Source organism: Desmodus rotundus, chromosome 5 (genome assembly GCF_022682495.2).
Source record: "Desmodus rotundus isolate HL8 chromosome 5, HLdesRot8A.1, whole genome shotgun sequence".
Classification (NCBI taxonomy): domain Eukaryota; kingdom Metazoa; phylum Chordata; class Mammalia; order Chiroptera; family Phyllostomidae; genus Desmodus; species Desmodus rotundus.
In genome coordinates this window covers 126,159,576-126,178,928 of record NC_071391.1, presented here as the reverse complement: position 1 = coordinate 126,178,928, position 19,353 = coordinate 126,159,576, and the positions used below count along the sequence as shown (strand labels likewise).

The 19,353-nt window shown below is 45.2% G+C and overlaps 1 pseudogene; it reads right to left on the bottom strand.

Annotated features, from left to right (window-relative positions):
• Positions 1-10,047: 10,047 nt before the first annotated feature.
• LOC112298083 (protein FAM204A pseudogene) lies at positions 10,048-15,376 on the bottom strand (annotated as a pseudogene).
• Between the last annotated feature and the right edge of the window lie 3,977 nt (positions 15,377-19,353).

Sequence of the window (19,353 nt, the reverse complement as noted above, 5' to 3'; positions counted from 1 at the left end):
CACATCATTTTATTTAAGCTTCATGAATTAGGTTGAACTGCATGAAATTGCCAATATGGAACCTTTTCTGAAATGCAAAATTACTATTTCATTTGGTTCAACTTAATATGATATTCTTGTTTTACAAAAAGGAAATGGAGGCTCTGAGGGAATAAGCCAGTTATAGGACAAAGGTTGCAAGCCCGTGTTTTGGGGTAATGGGGGCCTAGGTCCTAATCCCACCCCACCAGCCAGATAACCTAGTAATTTTTCTTCTTTGAACCTTTTTTCCCTCATCAGTCATAAGGACAATACCAACCTTGGGCCAGATTTTGAAGGCTATAGTTAGATGTGTGAACGAAAAAGGGGCCACATACTAAACCTGACAAGCTCAGGGGAGGCCTGCATGGCGGCCTCACAAACTCAGAGGCTGAAAGTAACCACGTGGGATGATCTAAATTTGAAACTTTCTAATTAAAAGCAAGTATGGCAGGTAGTCATGTCCTGGATGGGTATCTTTTTTGGCAAAGGTCAGTCTTTACCTTAACTGAGCCTGTCTGTTGTCTTTTTGCATCTAGATAACATACCTTTGGAATGTCAGGGTAATTTCCTTTTTCCAGACCCGGAAGGGCACAATCTCTCACCAAAGCAGGAGAGAGCAGAGCCCCTCATTATGATTGCTATCATGTTAATTGTCAACTGTTAACTACTTTATAACTGCCTATGTAAAAGAAGGATGTGTCTATTTGTTTTACTTCTTATCCATCCCAAAGATTCCCCACTTCACTTTCTCCCACCTCCCTAATCTATCGCTAATTAATTTCATGGAACCCCCTTATGCCTCCTCCTTTGATTGTATGTATAAAATAAGGTGCAAAACTGCCACTCCGGAGCATGTTCTCAATATGTAGAGGTTTGCTTCGGGCAATTGTCAGTTTGGCTCAAATAAACTCATAAAAATTGTTACAGATTTGAACTTTTCTTCTGTTGACAGATGCCCCTGACGTACCTTATTAAAGAATTAGACAAGTAACAAGTTACACATCTTAGCATCATCTGATAATGCAGAAAATAAAATGGATAAACATTGCTAAGGGAATCACTTAAAATAGTCAGGAAGCTATTTGAGAAGCAGGGCCCGTGCACACCCATGTGCCTCAGTTCTCAGCACTGCCATTAAGTTGCTATTTCTGTTGCTAAACTTAGCTCAAATGCGTGAACATCCTGGAACAACTGTCGGTGGACATATGTGGACTTTACTTTCTTCCCTATAGTTGGAGCCCCTCTTCATTTGTATATTGGGACTAACCAACCCCTGCTATCCTTTTTTGTTGTTGTTGTTAGATTTTATTTACTTATTTTTAGACACAAGGGAAGGGAGAGAAAAAGAGGGAGAGAAACATCGATGTGTGAGAGAAACATCAATTGGCTGCCTCTCTCATGCCCCCAACCGGGGACCTGGCCTGACCAGGAATCCAACGGAAAACCTTTCAGTTCACAAGCCAGCCAGGGCCCTGCTATCCGGTTTGGGTTTTTTTTTTTTTTTTTTTTTTTTTTTTTGCATGAAAGAATTACATTTTGTGGGTTTGGGCTTTATAAACCCTGCCTTTCTTTGTCCTCTCCAGAATGCTGTTTAGGTTGTATAACGCAGGAGTTCCAAACCGGGGAGCTGTACTGGTGTTCGTGATATTCCGAAAAAACCACCCAGAGGACCAGCATATGCGGACGCGCTGTTTATTACTTACGTTACAGGGAGTGCACATATCGGTGGGAGAAAAACGACTGCACGCTGCCTTCAGCTTTGATGTTACTTACAGGGTTAGGGAGGGAGTCGCAGGTGAAAATTCTACACTTTTGTGGTAAACACAGGAGCCTTGAGATGCAGGGGCTGTTCCATGCAGATACAGACTGTTTTCCTCATTCTTTATGGCTGCTGGCCAGGCAGCCACCTGTTCTCTGAGGTTGTGGAGGGGCCACATCCTGAGTTACCCCACAGGTTGCCACCTGAGTTGGCATTTCTCAGGTTGCAATCCTTTTGCTCAAATAAATGCTTTTTGTTCTTTATTACAGCCTGACCCTCTTCTTCGGTTAACACATCAAACACCCAACCCCTTGGTAGACGGGAACACCCAGCCATCTCCAGAAGGTATGTACTGAGTATAGGTACACGTGAAGAACACCCACATAAGAATGAACAGAACAAGATACTTATTTAAGGCTTGCTACAGCAAGGGAGTCAGCTACTATCATTTGCATTTGGCAGAGACTTAAAGGCAGGCAGAGGAGCGGGTAAGCTTCATAGTGAACAAAGGGAAGGCTTCAGGTGTGCCCTAATTGGAGGTAGTTGGCATGGAAAAGGTGGAGGTGGGCTAACTAGAAGCAGAACATATTCTGTGATTGGCTTGGGGAGCATATTTAGCTTTCTCTGATTGGTTCTGAGTTTCAAGTGGGATCAAAAAATAGAGAAGCCGAGCTGACCAGTCATTGACCAGTTATTTCTGGACTGGTTGCTGCTAGGTGCTTTGGCTTCAGTTTGCAGCAACCAGCTCAGGAAGTCAGCCATATCTGTAGCAACCCATCCAGGGAACCAAACAGCAACCCCTGCAGCAATGCCTTTGAGTCACCGCCAAACACAAATGATGGTGGCTGACTCCCTTGCTGTAGCATGCTCTGAGTAATTGGCCTTTGCTTGTCCCATTTGGGTGGTCCTAACCATTTCCACATGTCTGAGGGAAGAGCCTTCCAGGCAGAGGAAACAACTCCTAAGTGAAGAGCAAACATCCTGGGTTTGAGAACTGCAGGAAGGCCCAAATGGCTGCAAGAGGATGAGCTGGGGGGAGCAGCAGGACAGGAGTTCAGAGAATAAAGTCAAGGTCAGGTCATCCGAGCCCTTATGGACTTTTAGCTTTGACTCGGAGTAAGCTGGGGAGCAGTTGCAAGTTTTGAGCAGAAGTGTGACCTAATCTAATGCAGACTGTTGTGTTAAGAACAGACTGTAGTATAATAAACAGTAACCTAATGCAGCTGTATTGTTCGCTACATAAAAGAAAGAGTGAGGAAATAGGGTGAATATGGTCTCCATAAGGTCTAGGGAAAAAGAGCCAGAAGATCAGGAAATAGTAGTATCTATATCCAAAGGTCTGGACACACTTACTCTGGGATGACCCCTGAGTGGGGGAGGGTGAACTATCCCTCAGGAGTTAACAATGTGTGAGCAGCACCTGTGCTCCCTAAGCTCAGGTGACACCTCCTTCAACTGAGTTCTTAGTTGTGCCAGGCCCTGATGTTGGCACAGGGGACACAGCCATGAACCAGACAGGCACGTCCAGAGAAGACGGAGACTGCTGATAAAAGACGCAGTTAAGGTATGCCCGTCCCAGCAAGCCCACAGATTAAGTTACATCACTTTGACGGGATTGAGGCTAGTACCTTGGTTTCCAAACTGAGCACCAAGGCACTCCAGTGAACTAGAGTAAATTCACAGAGGCACTATAGGGTATATTTACATTTCAAGGGAAACTCATCAACATTTGTGGGAAAACTATTAATGAAAGGTCGTTCACAGTGTTGATGACATTGATGAGGAGGAAAAAGCATTTCGTCTACCCGCTTAGGTTCACTTTGGGGAGTTCACAATTTAAACTGACAAAAGAGAGATTAGTGAAAGAAAAGGACGTTTATTTTGGAATGCAACACCAGTACATGCAGGAGTGCCCAGTGATGGGTAACTCAAAGGGATGGTTAGAATTTGGGGCCTCTATATCCGACTTAGTGCACGGAAGAGATGGGGAAGAAAAGGCTGCTATTGGAAGGATGAATAGGTTTCTTTAGGAAAGACAAGTGGCCCTGGCTGGTGTGGCTTGGTGGGTTGAACACTGGACTGCAAACCCAAAGGTTGCCAGTTGGATTCCAGGTCAGGGCACATGCCTGGGTTGCGGGTCAGGTTCCTGGTTGCGGACATGCGAGAGGCAACCGCTCTGTGTCTGTCACACATCAGTTTTCTCTCCCTCTCTTTCTCCCTCCCTTCCTCTATCTCTAAAAATAAATAAATCTTTTTCTTTTAAAGGAAAGACAAATGGGTTTTTAGGAGAACAGTTTGTGATAATTATTTATGCAGGTATGAATGGACTTTCTATCTTCTTTGGGATCATGAAACTCCTCTAGAGAGGGAATTTATGGCATCCTCATTTCTCAGAGTTGCTGCTTTTAGTCAAATAAAGGAAGCTCTGTTAAATCTTAAATGTCTTCAGATTAAAATAATCTCTATACAAACTCTAGGGTTCTGAATGGGTCCCCACAAAACAATCCTTATGAAGCTGAACTTTTGGTGTTTTCTGTGATAAAAAGCAAGTACCATGAGAAAACTTAATATGGAATGAAGGTGGTGGTATCCAAAAGAGTCCAAAGTTTGAGAAGTTGGCAGTGCCCAATCAGCACACACATCCCATTACTATTATGAATGCTGAGAAAGAAGATAGAAGGGTTCCTGGTGGCTAACTTTGTTCTAAAAGAGCCTAGCAGCATTTTTAAAGAGGGGTGTCTCACGTGATTCATGCTTTAGGGAGAAGCCTGCAGTAAACTGCCTGCCTGTACTATGTTCCTGCCACCTGAGTTAGCCCTTATAAAAGACCCACCAGCATCTGTACTGACCAATCAGAGCTATTCCGTGCTGACCAATCAGGACAGTGCTTTTTGGACCCATCACACTTCAAGGATTAGGAGTCCTCATTTAAATGAGAATGGACCAATCAGGGGCCAGAGGCAGCATTCTGTCTACATACATCAGCTTCCCCTTGGCTCAGGGAGTGTGCACTTTCCCTTTCCACCAAGGATAGAAAACTGTGTTTCCCCTGCTGGAGCTGAAACACCAAAGAAGCCTCAGCAGACCAGAGCAGACAGACGGGTGTGGAACAGGGCAGAACAGCTTACTGAAGCAGGTGAAGCACAGCAGAGCAGGGCCACCTTGCCCCAGGGCAACCTCACAGTGCTGTTCCACAGCCAAGCTATATCACAATTGAGCTGTTTTCACTGGATGAAGTTTCCTTCTTTACCGCACCCCAAATCAGAGATTCCTGTTGGCATTGAATTGGTATCAATGACCATCAGCTGACACTCTGGATGGGATATTTAAGAATGGAATAAAGATACTATATTTTTGTTTTAATTTATATGTATTTTTTTCCAGACAGTAAATTATTAGGACATAAATGCTTGTTAAGCTATATGGATGTAAAACTTAAATGGAACTGAGAAGTATTCCTTTTGGCCTGGAGTTTAGTGAAGAAAGTTCTGTAAGATTAAGAGCACCAGAGGTTTAGGTTTAGGAGCCTCTGGCCTAGTGGTTAAGAGCTCTGTACTCAGATTCTGTCCTCAAACTCTGTACCCGGACTTCATGTGTTGAAATCCCAGCTGAGCTGCTTCCTAACTGCATGACTGTTGGGCAAGATTTTTAACCCCTCCTTGTGCCTCAGTTTCTTCACCTAGCTGTGATGAGGATTGAGTGAAATGGCATTGTAAAGCCTCAGCCCAATGCCTGCCCCACCACGAACACCAGATAAATGGAACAGAGTTATATAAAGAAAACTCTGCAGGTGTCCAGAAGTATGCAGCGCTCGGCACTCCTCCATCCGTCCAGGGAACAGGCTGACACAACAATCTTTGCCTTTTTCTTGGGCCTTGGGAGATAAAGTCAAGTCTGGAAAAAGGCGTTTTATGAGGGTCCTGTCCTAGCCCAAACAGCCTTTAATCACCAGGGAGAAGCTTACTGTCTGACAAAGTCAGGTTTTTTTGGCCAGTTGCAAGGAAGCAGACTCGGTAGCACAGGAGGAACCATGGGGCATCTATCCAAACAAAGGAAAACCGAACAAAGAAAAACAAAAGAAAAGGCTGCTATGTGCTTTGGGACAGGGTTCAAAGCAAAGCTGTGTGTAGTCAAATCTAGATCGCAAAGTGAACCCAAGGCCCCATTTCCTGAGAAACCGCAAAGTTAAGATGGGTGTGGAATGGAGTGTCCAAAAATCCCTTATCTACTGTTTGTCCGCCTGCGTCGTAATTCAAAGCTGCTTCTCTGTGTAAAGTGAGTTAGGGGCTCCAAGCAAGAGTAGGGTAGTGGGTTATTTCATTACTGCTAATACAGTTTCAAACAGCAAAGTTTTTGTTTGTCTATGATTTTAGAGAACCAGATTTCTCAGTAAAGAAAGCAGTAGGAGGTAAACTCACAATATAATATACGGACGATGTATTATAGAATTACACACTTGAAACCTATATAATTTTATTAACAAATGTCACCCCAATAAATTTAATAAAAATGTAAATTAAAGAAAGAAAGAAAGCAGTAGTCCTCAGACCTATGTGGATGAAAAGGGGCCACACACTAAACCTGACAAGCTCAGGGGAGGCCTGCGTGGCGGCCTTGACAAGCTCAGAGACAGACCTAAAGTAACCACATCCGATGGTCCGCAGTTGAAAACTTTCTAACGAAAAGCAGATCCTGGTGGTCAGTCAAGTCCCAGACCAGAATCTTCCCTGACAAAAGTCAGTCATTACCTTGATTGAGCCTGTCTGCTGTCTTTTTGCATCTAGATAACATACCTTTGGAATATCAGGGTAGTTTCCTTTTCCCAGACCCCATTGGGCACAAGCACCACCCCAAAGGGAGACCACACATCCCCTGGTTGTTATTGGTACTGTGTTAATTGTTGACTGTTAACTATGCTGTACCTGCCCATGTAAAAGAAGCACATGTCTATCATTTTACTTTTTATCCAGTGTCAGAGGTCCCCCATTTTTGCTTTCTCCTGCTTGTCTAATCTATCACCAATGGATTTCATGTAACCCACTTACATCTTCTTTTTTGATTGAAATGTATAAAATAAGGTGCAGAACCACCATTTTCTGGAGCATTTTCTCAATCTGTTGAGGTTTTGCTTCCCAGCAATTATCAGTTTGGCTCAAATAAACTCATAAAATTTCTTGCAGGTTTCTGATGCTGATACCACTTTGCAGCTGCAGCTTGTCCTTGGGAGAAAATAGTGTTTCCTGTTTTACATTGCAGCTGGCTTTATCTTTGTTATCTCAGCCCAGTGAATGGCAGGGCACATTTTTAACTTTTCACTCCTTGCTAATTTTTACTTTCTCAGTCCTGAGAAATAAGGAGGGGAGGGACTGTGTGGCAGCCAGGTAGGAGATGCCAGCCACAGCCTGTCTTTCCAGCAGCAAAAGGACAGAAGTCAAAGGGGCCTGTGTACCCTGCCAAGTGCTCAAGGTGTGGTGGGGGCTCTGAGTGACTCTGGGAACCCACGGGGCCTAGACTACCTGGAGGGAGGCGAGATAGGCCAGCGGGCTTCCACAGGCTGGAGGGACTCCCCTCCCAGACTCCCAGCCTTCCTCTCTGACTTGTAGCTAGCTTTCTTGGAAATTTCCACATTATCCCCGACCATAATCAGCACCAGTATAGAGAGAGCTAGCACCAGCATTTCTCTGGCTTCCAGAGACATCCTGCGTAGAACTGCCAGGTGCTTTTCTAATTACTAGAGTAGCCCTTTCATGTGGAATATGGTCTCAGCCTCTAATCTCCAAGGTCTGGCTTCAGGCTCTCTTCCCAACTGCATTCCTGCCTTTTACCTTCACCGTACTGGGATCATCCCTACCTTGAAGCCATACAGACCTGGTTTCAATCCTGACGTCCTCACCTACAAATTCTGGCAACCTGGGTAAATTACTTGCACTTGCACCTTGGTTGCCCAATCTGATAAACGGCGATGAACTAATACATACCTACCTCACAGTGCTGCGAACAGAGTGAAAGGCTCAGCCTCTCTGACTCCATTGTACTCAGGCCTGCACTGTTCCCATGGCCATCAGGCTATTAGCTCCTTCTTTAGATGTGCTAATCATTAGAGGAATTCTGTTTGAAGTTTGAGTTTTCACAAAACCGCCCTTCCCATTTTTCCTTCCCTTGACATAAGAGAAGCCTGAACTCTATACTTTCTTAAGATGGATTTGAGAATGAGGGCTCCAATCTTCTCAGTTGGCGCCTTCTTGATCAAAAAACTTTCCCTATTCCAAACTCTGACATTTTGAGTTTTGGCCTTTTGAAGCATCAGATGCATGATCTTTGAACTGGTACCACAATTATCAGCAGGATGGAAAGCATATAATGTGTGCCCAATACACATAAATCCCTTCCCTCCCTATGCTGTTTCTGCCCTTGCAAAGCTCTCACTCACTTCCCCGCACCACGAACACGCAATTCCCTCTCATCAGGACAGTCTCAGAGAACAGCTCTTCAGGTCACAGACCCCAAGCTATGGGGTGATAGCTGTGGCCCCAGCAGCTGTGGCATGCATTTGATCCTTGTGACATGTCACAGGTTGTCATTTGCCATTTCACTGTAAACCAAAGAATGATGGAACTGGATCAGCCCTATGGAAACTCACCCTGGAACCTCAGAATTGGTATAAAGATTATTTTAAGCTGAAGACATTTGAGATTCGACAGAAGCAGATAGATGCCTTCTCAAAGCTTCTCTTATCTAACTAAAACCAGAAACTTCTGACAAGTGAGGACTGTCATAAATTCCTTCTTTTGGGGTGGGCCTGCTCCCAGGAGAAAAACCAAGAGCAAATGTACCATAAATCCTCTGTCAAAGGATATTTTATGGCTCTGAAGATGGAGAGACCACATGTGCCTACATAAACAAACATTATCCCAAACATTCTTATCTCCCTTTTGTTCTCCCCAAACCTGCTTGTCTTCCCTGAAGAAACCTATCTGCTCTTCCCATAGGAAGGGGTCTCCCCTCCCCTTTCCCTGCTCAGTTAGATAAGCCCCCTAAGTCAGACGAGCACTCCCACGGGCATGTGTGATCCACCTATAAATAAACTGTCTCTTCTCTTGCTGATCTGTTTTTTGTCAGTTTAATTTGCAGGCCTCATTCTCTCTCCTTCCCTTTTTTACTGTAATATTTTTATCTGAAGGTACACAAAAATTAATCAGTTACTTTTATTATGTGACTGTATTGACTCCATTGCATCCCATAAAGAACCAAAAATTACTTTTATAACATTAAAATAAAGTCATTTGCGAAGCCAATGTTGATTGAGATTTTCTTGCACTATGCCTAATCCATTACACTTCATCGTAGCCAAAAGGCTAAGCAATGACGACTAATCTGTTACGGACAAATGTCAGTCTTAAAAACACAATTCCAGGCCCTGGCCAGGTAGCTCAGTTGGTTATAGTGTCATCCTGATACACTGCGGTTGCAGGTTTGGGTCTGGTCAGGGTACAAACAAGAATTAACCAATGGCCCTGGCTGGTGTGGCTCTGTGGGTTGGGCGTCATCCTGAAAACCAAAAGGTCAATTCCCAGTCCCAGTCAGGGCACAGGTCTGCATTGCCAGCCAGGCCCCCAGTTGTGGGCGTGTGAGAGGCAACAGATTGGTGTGTCTCTCACATCAATATTTCTCTTCCTCTCTCTCACTCCTTTCCACTCTCTCAAAAAATAAATAAATAAAATCAAGAATCAACCAATGAGTGCATAAATAAGTGGAACAACAAATCGATGTTTCTTTCTCCCTCTTCCTTTCTCCCTTCCTCTTTCTCACTAACAATCAATAATTAAAAAAATTAAAAATGTAAAATTGATTTTATATTGCAGATCTATACAGGGTGGGACAAAAGTAGGTTTATAGTTGTAAATACATGAAACATTTTATTCTTGTATTACTTATTAATTATTTTATTATTTTCCATATAAATAGCTATAAGCCTTTTACCCCACACTGTATGAATAAATAAATAAATAGAATCCCATCTTTTTTCTCTGTATGTATGCTTAGATTCCTTGTACAAATAACAGAACACTTCATTTTATTCATGTTAATAAGATGAATTCTTTAGAAAAAGATTGAAAAGATTTGATAACCAACTCCCAGATTTTATGCTTTTTTCCCCCACCAACATATGTAACATAAGCAGGAAAATCTTTTCAGTAAATTGAGCAATTGAAGACTCAAGTAAAAACTCAAGTAATGATGCAAATATCTTGAAGAACTCTGGCAAGTTACATATATCCCATGTTGCCTTGGGTTTCTCATCTCTTCTTTGCTTCAAATCCCCATGCAAGTTTCTTCTTTTTCTGAGCAACCTGTGAATTTTCAGCTTCCGTTTTGGCTTTTACAAAGTTACCGCAGCAATCGCTTTGGTGATTTTTATACCAAGCTCTTGGGTAGCTAGATATTCCACTCTTCCACAGCCTGGTTTATGCTCTTTTCAAGGCCCAAGTTCTCATTTTTTTTTTCTTCTTTTTAACGGGGCATTCAAACCTGTCATTGACTTCAGAATACTGAAAAAGTTCCTTTCACTAGGTTTCACTTGAGGACTGACTGTTCACTATGAGATTATTCTTCATTCTTCAGTTTACCTTTTCTGGAGCATTTTCTTCTTCTTTTTTTTTTTCCTGTGCAAATCTTGACATTCAGAGTGTTTTTAAGATTTTATTTACTATTTTTAGAGAGAGGGGAAGGGAGAGAGAAAGGGAGGGAGAGAAATATCATTCTGTTGCCTCTCCTACGTGCAACCCAAGCACATGTCCTGATTGGAAATCAAACCATCGACCTTTTGCTTTATAGGACGACTCAACTGAGCCAACCAACTGAGCATACCAGTCAGGGACAGAGTGTTTTTTATGCAACTCTTGAAATTTATTCCGTATATATAAGGGAATTCCAGAAAGATAGTCTTCATATGCATTTACTTTTGCCTCTGCTTCAGTTTTTAGTCCATCTTTAGGGAAATCTGAGATCTTTATTTCTGAATGGTTCCATGCTCTTCATCTTCCTGCAAGCCCAGAGTTCTCTATTGCGTCTTCATCTTCAAAATTCAACTCAACATCACTTTCATTTAAGCAAGGAGGTAGCAGCCCACTCCCTATCTTTTTTTTTGGGGGGGGGGTTGTGAGCTGACTGCCAGGCAGCCACTGGCCCCACTCTCTAAAGATGGTAGAGGAAGAGGTCCTCCTAACAAAGATTCTTTCCTTGAGCAGACTCAGTCAGACTCCTCTGAACTCTCTTCTTTACTAGGCCTCGACTTTGGGGTTTCCAGTTTATCTCTGCATTGTCCACTTTCCACTTTTGCCAAGAATCCTAATGCGTTAGTTTAGTGAACCCCCCACCCCAACACACACGCAAACACACACACGCTGTCGTCCGACCACCCCTGATATCTTTTCACTCTGGCTTGCCTTCAGCAAAAATCCTGTTAGGTCATTTTAACAAAGAATTACCCTGCCTCTTGGTAATTTTCTATCCACTGACCCCGCGGACCCTCCTAAGCCTGGGCTATAAATCCTTACTTTTTCTTATTGTGTTCACATTCGAGCACAATCTCTCTCGCCTACTACAAAACCCCATTGTAATAGCCCCTCTTGAATAAAGTCTGTCTTACCATCTTCAAAAAGTGTCGTGAATGATTCTTGCTTTACTATCTCCCCCTCCCCCCAACTCCCAGCCTTTATCATCTAGGCCAACCCTCTCATTGTCTGTAAGGGAAAGCTGAGAAGTTAAGCAGCTAAACAAGAGGAAGATTAAGAGTTTGGAGGCCGGGGACTAGATTTATTACCATTCGCCAGCTGTGTGACCTCAGACAGGCTACTTAGTCTGTGCCTGAGAGAGGCACTTCTGTAACACAAGGCAAACAACAGTACCTGTCTCACAAATAACAGTACCTGTCTCGTGGGGGACTTGTAAAAATTAAACGAGTTAATAGCCCTAAAGCACTCAGAACTGCCCGGCAGAATAGTTACCTATTTTTTTTTTTAAAGTCACTTGCCTGAGGCCTCTCAGTGAATGATGAGAACTGAGTGAACATACTTTCCTGCCCCTGTGTTAAATAATACTAGGGCCAAGCAGAAATAATTTAGCTGCTTGCTCCAGGAATTGTCAGCTCCTAAAAAGACAAGATTGTAAATTAACTAAGCAGTTGACTTACCGAGATGACAGCTTGCTCATGGAGACTTTCAAGACCCCTGCCTCCAGCACCCACAATCCGTTAAGTGAGAAATTCCTCTCCACCCAACCAGTGTTCTCTCTTGCAAGACCCAACCTCAGGGCAAGTCTTCCTTCTGCAGTTCTAGACCCAAATGCCCAATAGCCTGGGTGTCTCACGAGCATCTCACACTTCATACAGTCATATGTCGCTCAACACTTGGGATACATTCTAAGAAATGTATCGCTCGGCTATTTCATCATTGTGCGGACATCACAGACTAGAAGGTACAGCCCACTACACACCTGGGCCACATGGTATATCCTCTTGCTCCTAGGCTACAAGCCCATATAGCGTGTTACTGTACAAAGCAACACAAGTTTACACCAGGCACAAGAGAAAATGATGCAATCAAGAAACATGGTAAAAGTGAGGTATGTGAGGCTGCTGCCGGCCAAATACGGCATACTGGTTTATGACAAACGTTTTTTAATAAGTAGAGCGCACACTATAAAAAAGTATAGTATATAAATACATAAACCAGTAACATTTATTATCATTATCAGGTATTACATACTGTTCATAATGGTATGTGTTCTGCTGTTACAGAGCTGGCAGCACGGCAGGTTGGTTTACGCCAGGATTGCCATGAACACGTGATAGGAATTCTCCAGCTCCCTTAGAATCGTGTGGGACCAGTGTCACATGTGGTCCGCTGTTGACTGAAACGTCTTTAGGCTGCGCATGGCTGTATATTCAAAGCTGAACTCCTGACCCCTCCTCCCAGCCTGTCCTCTGCCTCTTCTCTACCCTTGTAAGTGGTACCTCTCTGGTCCCAAGATGCTCAAACCAGAAACTTTGATACCTCCTCCTCACTTACTCTCCACAACCAAAGCCTCAGCAATTTCTGCCAGCTCCACCCCAAACAAAGCTCAAAACTGTCCTCTCCCTTCTCTCTACTACTCCTAGTATCCCCCTGCTAACTTATCTCCCCAATATTCATGGATTCTCTATGTAACAGTCAAAGTGACCTTTTAAAAAGCACAATCACAATCAGATCATGTTGTCACCCTCACCCCCATTACCACTTTCCTCACTTTTCTACTGTGACAATAGATAACTCCATGAATATTTGTTGGCTGCATGTGGATTCCCAATCACACTTGGAATACAACCCCCATTTCCTATCGCTGGTCCTGCCACTTCTCCAATCTCATTTCCTGCCCCCCCCTTTCCTTGCTCACCATACTGCAGCCATGTTCAAAGCCTCTTTCCCATTGCAGAGCCCAGAACAATGTCTGTGTGATCTGGCCCTTGTGGCAAGTTGATTGCATCAGCGCCTCCTTTCTTCTGGAAAGTGTATAGGCCCCTCGCGCTTTGTTTCAGGGATCGCCGTGTGCCTGGCTTTGGCCAATGGGTATTAGCAAACAGGACTGCAAGCAGAGGTTTGGAAAGCACACAGGCACTCCCCCTTGCTCTCCTGAACAATTGGGCTTATTCTTTCTTGGCTCCTGCCATTGCCATGACAATACGCCCCGCTGTCTGTGCTGAAGGGATGTGAGAGGAATGCAGAGAAGATCCGAGTCAGCCTGGCAGAGGCCATCCACAGCCAGCTGCCCCTCAGATGTGCAAGGGAGCCCGCCAAGAGCAGCAGAGCCACTCACCTGACCCACAGCTGCCTTTGGGCTCATAAATAAGCCCCCCGAGATCGAAGAACCAAAAAGCCAGCCTATAGACTCTCAAATAACAATAACTAGTAATTCCTTTAGCTCACTAACTTTTTTGTATAATTTATTATATTATACAGCATTACTGTGACAATAGATAACTCCATGAATATTTGTTGGCTGCATGAGTGCTGGTGAATATTTGGTACTAGAGCAAGGCAAGAGACACGGGAGATTTCTGGGGCTGCAGGGATCTCCCTTTTAGCACGTGCCATGTGAGGGGGGAGCTTTCTGTGGGTTGTTAGCTCTCTTGTTCTTTCTGGTTAAGAAGAAAGCCAAGGGTTAGTGGGAATGTTCCAAAATGGAGGTACCCAGGATGATGGTAAGGCCTGTAGACACTGCCTGTACGACTTCCCTGTTGCTGCATAACAAATTACCACACACTTAGCAGCTTTAAAAAAACACAAACTTATTATCTCACGGTCTCTGTGAAGAGCCTAGGTCGGTTAGCTGTCTCCTCTGGGCAGGGGCTCTGCCTCTGAGGGCAAGGTGTCAGCCAGGGCTGTGATCCCACCTGTAATTCAGGGTCCCCTTCCAAGCGCAGATTGTTGGCAGAATTCAGTTCCCACAGTAGTAGGACTGAAGTCCCTGCCTTCTTGCTGGCTGTTGGCCAGGGCTCACTCTTAGCTCCTAGCGGCTGCCCCGGGTCCTCGCCACATGCCCCCTCCATAGACCCTCTCACACCTGGCAGCTTGCTTCCTTCTTGAGGCCAGCAAGAGAATGTGTCTCTGACCTGTTGCTTTCTGTAAAAGGGCTCACCTGATTAGGTCATGCCCATCATGGGTGGTCTTCCTTCTGGCTAATTCAAAGTCAGCTGAGCAGCAACCTAATCACAGGAGTGATGTTCTGTCACGTTCACAGGCTCTGCCCACACTCAAGGGGGGACATAACACAGGGTGTGGGACGTTCTGCCCACCACACTCCCCTGAAGTGGTCTGGGGTCCTGCCTCGAGCTAGAGGGCAAAGTAGGGAGCAGATCCCTCCCTGCCTTCCCTCTACACCTGTCTTTCCCTTTAAAAAAAAAAATAAAGATTTTACTTACTTATTATTAGAGAGAGGGGAAGGGAGGGAGAAAGAGAGGGAAAGATACATCAATCAGTTGCCTCTCACACGCCCCAACTGGGGACCTGGCCGAAACCCAGGCATGTGACCCGACTGGAAATTGAACCAGCAGCAAACTTTTGGTTCACTGGCTGGCACTCAGTCCACTGAACCACACCAGCCAGGGCTCCCTTTGCCTTTTTAAGCTGCTCTCTGTGAGGCTCTGACAGGATTTCATCAGGCTGGGAGAAGAGGAGAGAGGGAGGCATGGGTGGGATTTGCCCAGCCCCGGGCCTCCAGTAGGGGAGATGGCCCTGGTGCTTTCTCCAAGCCCCCTGAGAGGGAGGCCAGTGGGAAGCTGAGGGAGGGCTTGTGAGAGGGGTCCACCTGGCCTGAGCCAGCCTCTGGCCTTCCTCCTCCTCAGCCATTCTCCAGGCAGCCAGCCTGGCCCCGATCGAAAACCAGCCACAGTCTCATGAGGGCGGCCTTTCAAGTCTGCTCAGATGCTAAGACGGAAAGGACACCTTTCTGCTGGTCCCCAGAGAACAAAGGTGGGAGAAGAAACTCACCTGTACAGCACTGGAAGGTGGGAGAACGGGCACGGCCGAGCCTGCCCGCCAGCACACACAGCACACACATCCTCGGCACTGACTGCCTGGGGGTCACTCGGGTCCTTCCAAGACGGGCCCTTCTGTCATGGATGCTGCTGTTCCTCAGCCAGACCAGAGGTGCCAGAGAGCAGGACTCGGAAGGGCACACCGTCAGCTCGGGGCATGCCAAACAATCACCCTGCATTCAGGCACCTTCATTTCGGTGCCTAAGGAATGTGTGGGAGTCAAAAAAACAATTTCCCCCCTGCCTTTCTAAGTTCTTCTGACTGGGCTAATAATCAAGTTAACGTGGACAGATTAACAGGAGAAAATGTCTAAGATTGATTGCAGACATCACGTGGGGGTGCCCTAAGAATAGGAGACGGAGGATGCATTGAAGCTCATATACCATTCTGGACAAAGAGAGAGGCAGGGATCTGGGATTTCCAAGGGAATGCAGGTACTTTACAGATAGATGAGGGAGTAAGCACGTGGCAAACAAATTCTTGCCATGCTACCCAGAAACAGTGGAACACAGAGGGGAGCCCAACAAACAGGCTCTGCTGACCTCCCCCTGTCTGCTGCATTTGGTTTGTATTCTGACACTAAGGTGATGGTGCTCCCTTCATTTAAGCAGGTTTTCCTATTCGAATTCCTATAGTCGGGTAAGAGGGAAGGTCATGGGTTCTTTCTGAGTCTCTTATTTCTTAAAAATAACCAGCTTAAAATCAATATCCCAAAAGGCATATTTGGGGGTTACAAAACTTCAGTGCCCCTCACGTGACATCTCTGCACTCACGTGTATGCTGCCGCTGTCCCCTGCATTGTCTGCTTTCCTCCGTTCAGCTCGCCCGCCTTGTCTTCAGGAAGCCCCCTTGATGCTCCAGGCCGGGCTGGGTGGCTGGCTCTGCAAGCTCCCACCATAGCCTACCGACCTGTTCTGGTCTCTCTGCTGCTCTAGGCTGAGAGGCCTTGAGGGTCTTATCATCCCGCGTTTCCTACTGTATGCCAGCACATCCTCGGGCCTGCATGTGAAGAGGGGAGCAGGGCTGGAAATCACAGACTGGCCTTGGCACTCTACCAGTCTAATAAGACAAACAAGAGACTATTTACAACATTCACCACGGTCTGGGTTAATCGAAATCAACAATGGACGATGACAGAGCACACAAGGGCAAGCCACAGTGAGAAGTGAAGGGTCATCAGGACGTGCCATCCCAAAATATACCACGTGAGCATAAGGATTATTTTGAGCTGAAGGCAGTTGAACATCCACAGGTACAGAAAGAGTTGTCTGCCCTGCTCTCATCTGCCTGAAAGGCTACACATACTCCTTGTGAAGGTGTCCCCCGTCTGGCACCGGGAAAAGAGACTCTTATCCCCAGAGACAGGGAGTTAGCACTAAGATGAATTCTCATTAAACAAAACCTACTAAAATAGCCCTTATCTTCTACTAGTTTCCCCCACATATTTCCTAGTCACTTTCCCATACTTCATCATCCCTTCAGGCCCAAGTCCTCTTTCCTTTGTTAAAATGGTGTATAAGACCCTGAGTTGAACACTTCTTTGAGTTTTGTTTGTGGGGGAGAAACACACTTTCTTCTACCCTCAAGGTTCTCTCTGGTTGGTCTAATACTCACACAGATATGAGACAGATTAGCAAGAGAAAATAACCAAATTTAATACTTATATGTGTATGGAAATCTCACATATGTGAATGCGAGTCAGAGACGTGCTGGAGAGGTTCAGGGGTAGGAAGGTGTCGCGGAGCTTTATTTCTGAGCCCCGTGTCCGCCACGGATGAAGAATAAGTCTACCAAGACATGATCTGCTTGGGGAGGAGAGGTGGCCGATCTCTCAAGGGAGAAGGGCCCGGAGCCTTTCCCTCCATGGGCTTTTATTAGCTTCATTTTGCACAGGAATACAACAGATAAAGCTCATCAATCATTGTCAGGCAGTAAGGGTCAAACAATACATAACTTACAGAGAACTTTGAGGGCTTATTCTGAGTTACGGTCAATTAGTTAAAGGGCTATAAAACTTTGGGCGCCAGACTCATCTCAGGTCTGGACCCTTATCTTTTAAGCTGAGGGTATGGGTATAAATTAAGTAGGTTTCACAGGACTGTATGCATTTTTTCTTAGGCCTGATTCCCCAGGGAATCTGCCCCTCCCAGCACAGGACTGCACTGCCCTCTGTTACTGCTTCAGGCTTAAGTCAGGCAGGGGAAGTAAGGCAGCCAAGAGATTAGGAGACTTCTTGCAGGCAGAATGAGGACTCAGGCTATTTCAAAGCCGAGGGGCTAGGGTCCATCACCCCCTTTTTCTATAGCCCCCTGATTCCTTCCCTGTGGGCTTATTCCTGGTGACCAATGCCTATCTGAGGTTGATCTTCCCTTGAGGAATGTTACCCATCATTGGTTAACTGGTCAAGCTCAAGGCCAAGGAGGGTGAAGTGGGCAGAGATGGCACACCTGCCAGGGAGATAAGCTTTGTCTCCTAGTGGCTTATGCTCCCAACTCTAACTCAGCCTTAACCATGGGGAGTTATAGCTTCTGAAACCAGGCAGGGCGGTTCCCAACAGGAAGGAGGATCTAGGGATGTGAGACATTCTGAGCTAGGGATGAGGTAAATTGCCTTGGGGACTTCAAAGGGCCATAGAGTGATGCTAAGGAGAGCAGATGAGTTTCCCCTGTCATATAGGCAGATAAAAAAGGTTATTTCTAATGATTCCTTATTATGGGTAAGGCATTCAAGTTCTTCTAGGTCAAATTCAAGTTCTCTTCAGCCTGAAACTAAAATTGCCGTTAGCTCAAAACAATCCAGACCACAGAAGCACATGTTTGGGTGGCTTGTTCTGAACCCCACATGTTTCTTTTCTGTGAACTTCTGTGCCTATAAATATTAACACAAATTGTGTGACTGTTTTCCTGTCTTTTTCAAATTTAATTTGCAAGCCCTCAGGAACTTAACATAAGAGGGTGGAGGAAAAGTTTCTTCTCGAGCCACTACCCTCTGTCAACAAAAAGAACCCGAATCTCTGAAAATAGTAGAAAGGTTTTTTTGGCACCTGACAACTATAGCCCGAGAGCAGAGTTTCAAGAAAACTTGAAATAGTGGCTCCACTTTCGGAAAAGTTGGGGTGCTTGCAGAGGCAGAGAAGTAAACCTAATATACAGGGTCCAGCACAAACAATGCTGGTTTTTTATTACAAAATCTTTTATTACCAAATCATAAGCATGTAATTCTGTAACATAACAATATCACACTCAAGCACACCATGTGACATTTTAAGTGAAATGTTCAAACTGCTGTTCATCTCATGTGAGACATTCACATACCCTACCAACCACACTCAAAAAAGCCTTCCTTCTGCCAGCCCCTGTACATCTGGTGCGTTAGAAGTTTCCATTAAGGTACATATGGTGCAACAGTGAGCAGTTTTACAGTAAATGTATAGGGAAGATAAGGTTGGGTCGTTGTGCCCCCTGGCGTCGGGGAGTCTGGGGATAGGGTTTGGAAATAATTAAATTACTCTGAGGTGATTTTTATCAGGATGTAGAAAGAACAGGCACTGTTTTCTATAATCACTGATCTTTAGTGTTGAAGCTCTGGAAGATAAACGTGACTGCCCCCATGGTTTTTCGAAGTAAGGCATTTTAAAAAGGCTCATTGTTCTCTCCTGGTTACTGGTTAACTAAGCACCCTCTCCTTACTTTACCCCTTAGCCCTGAAAGGGCAAGGAAAAGAGCCCGTACCAGAACTGGGGGAGATTGTGGCTGTAGGAGAGGTTTTCCATAAAGTTGTGGCCTCAGGTGCAGAAACACAGCCCCTACCAACCCTCAGACCAGCAGTGAGGATGTGGGGAGCAACCCTCTTACCCCTCTGGCTGAACCCAATCTGCAGCCAGAGGACAAGGGAGGCCTGGTGAAGCCGTCAGCCCCATGCACAGGGCAGGATGGAAAGGGAATATGGAGGGAGGGAGAAAAACAGGCAGTGAGGCACTGAGTGTGGGCTCTCCTAAGTC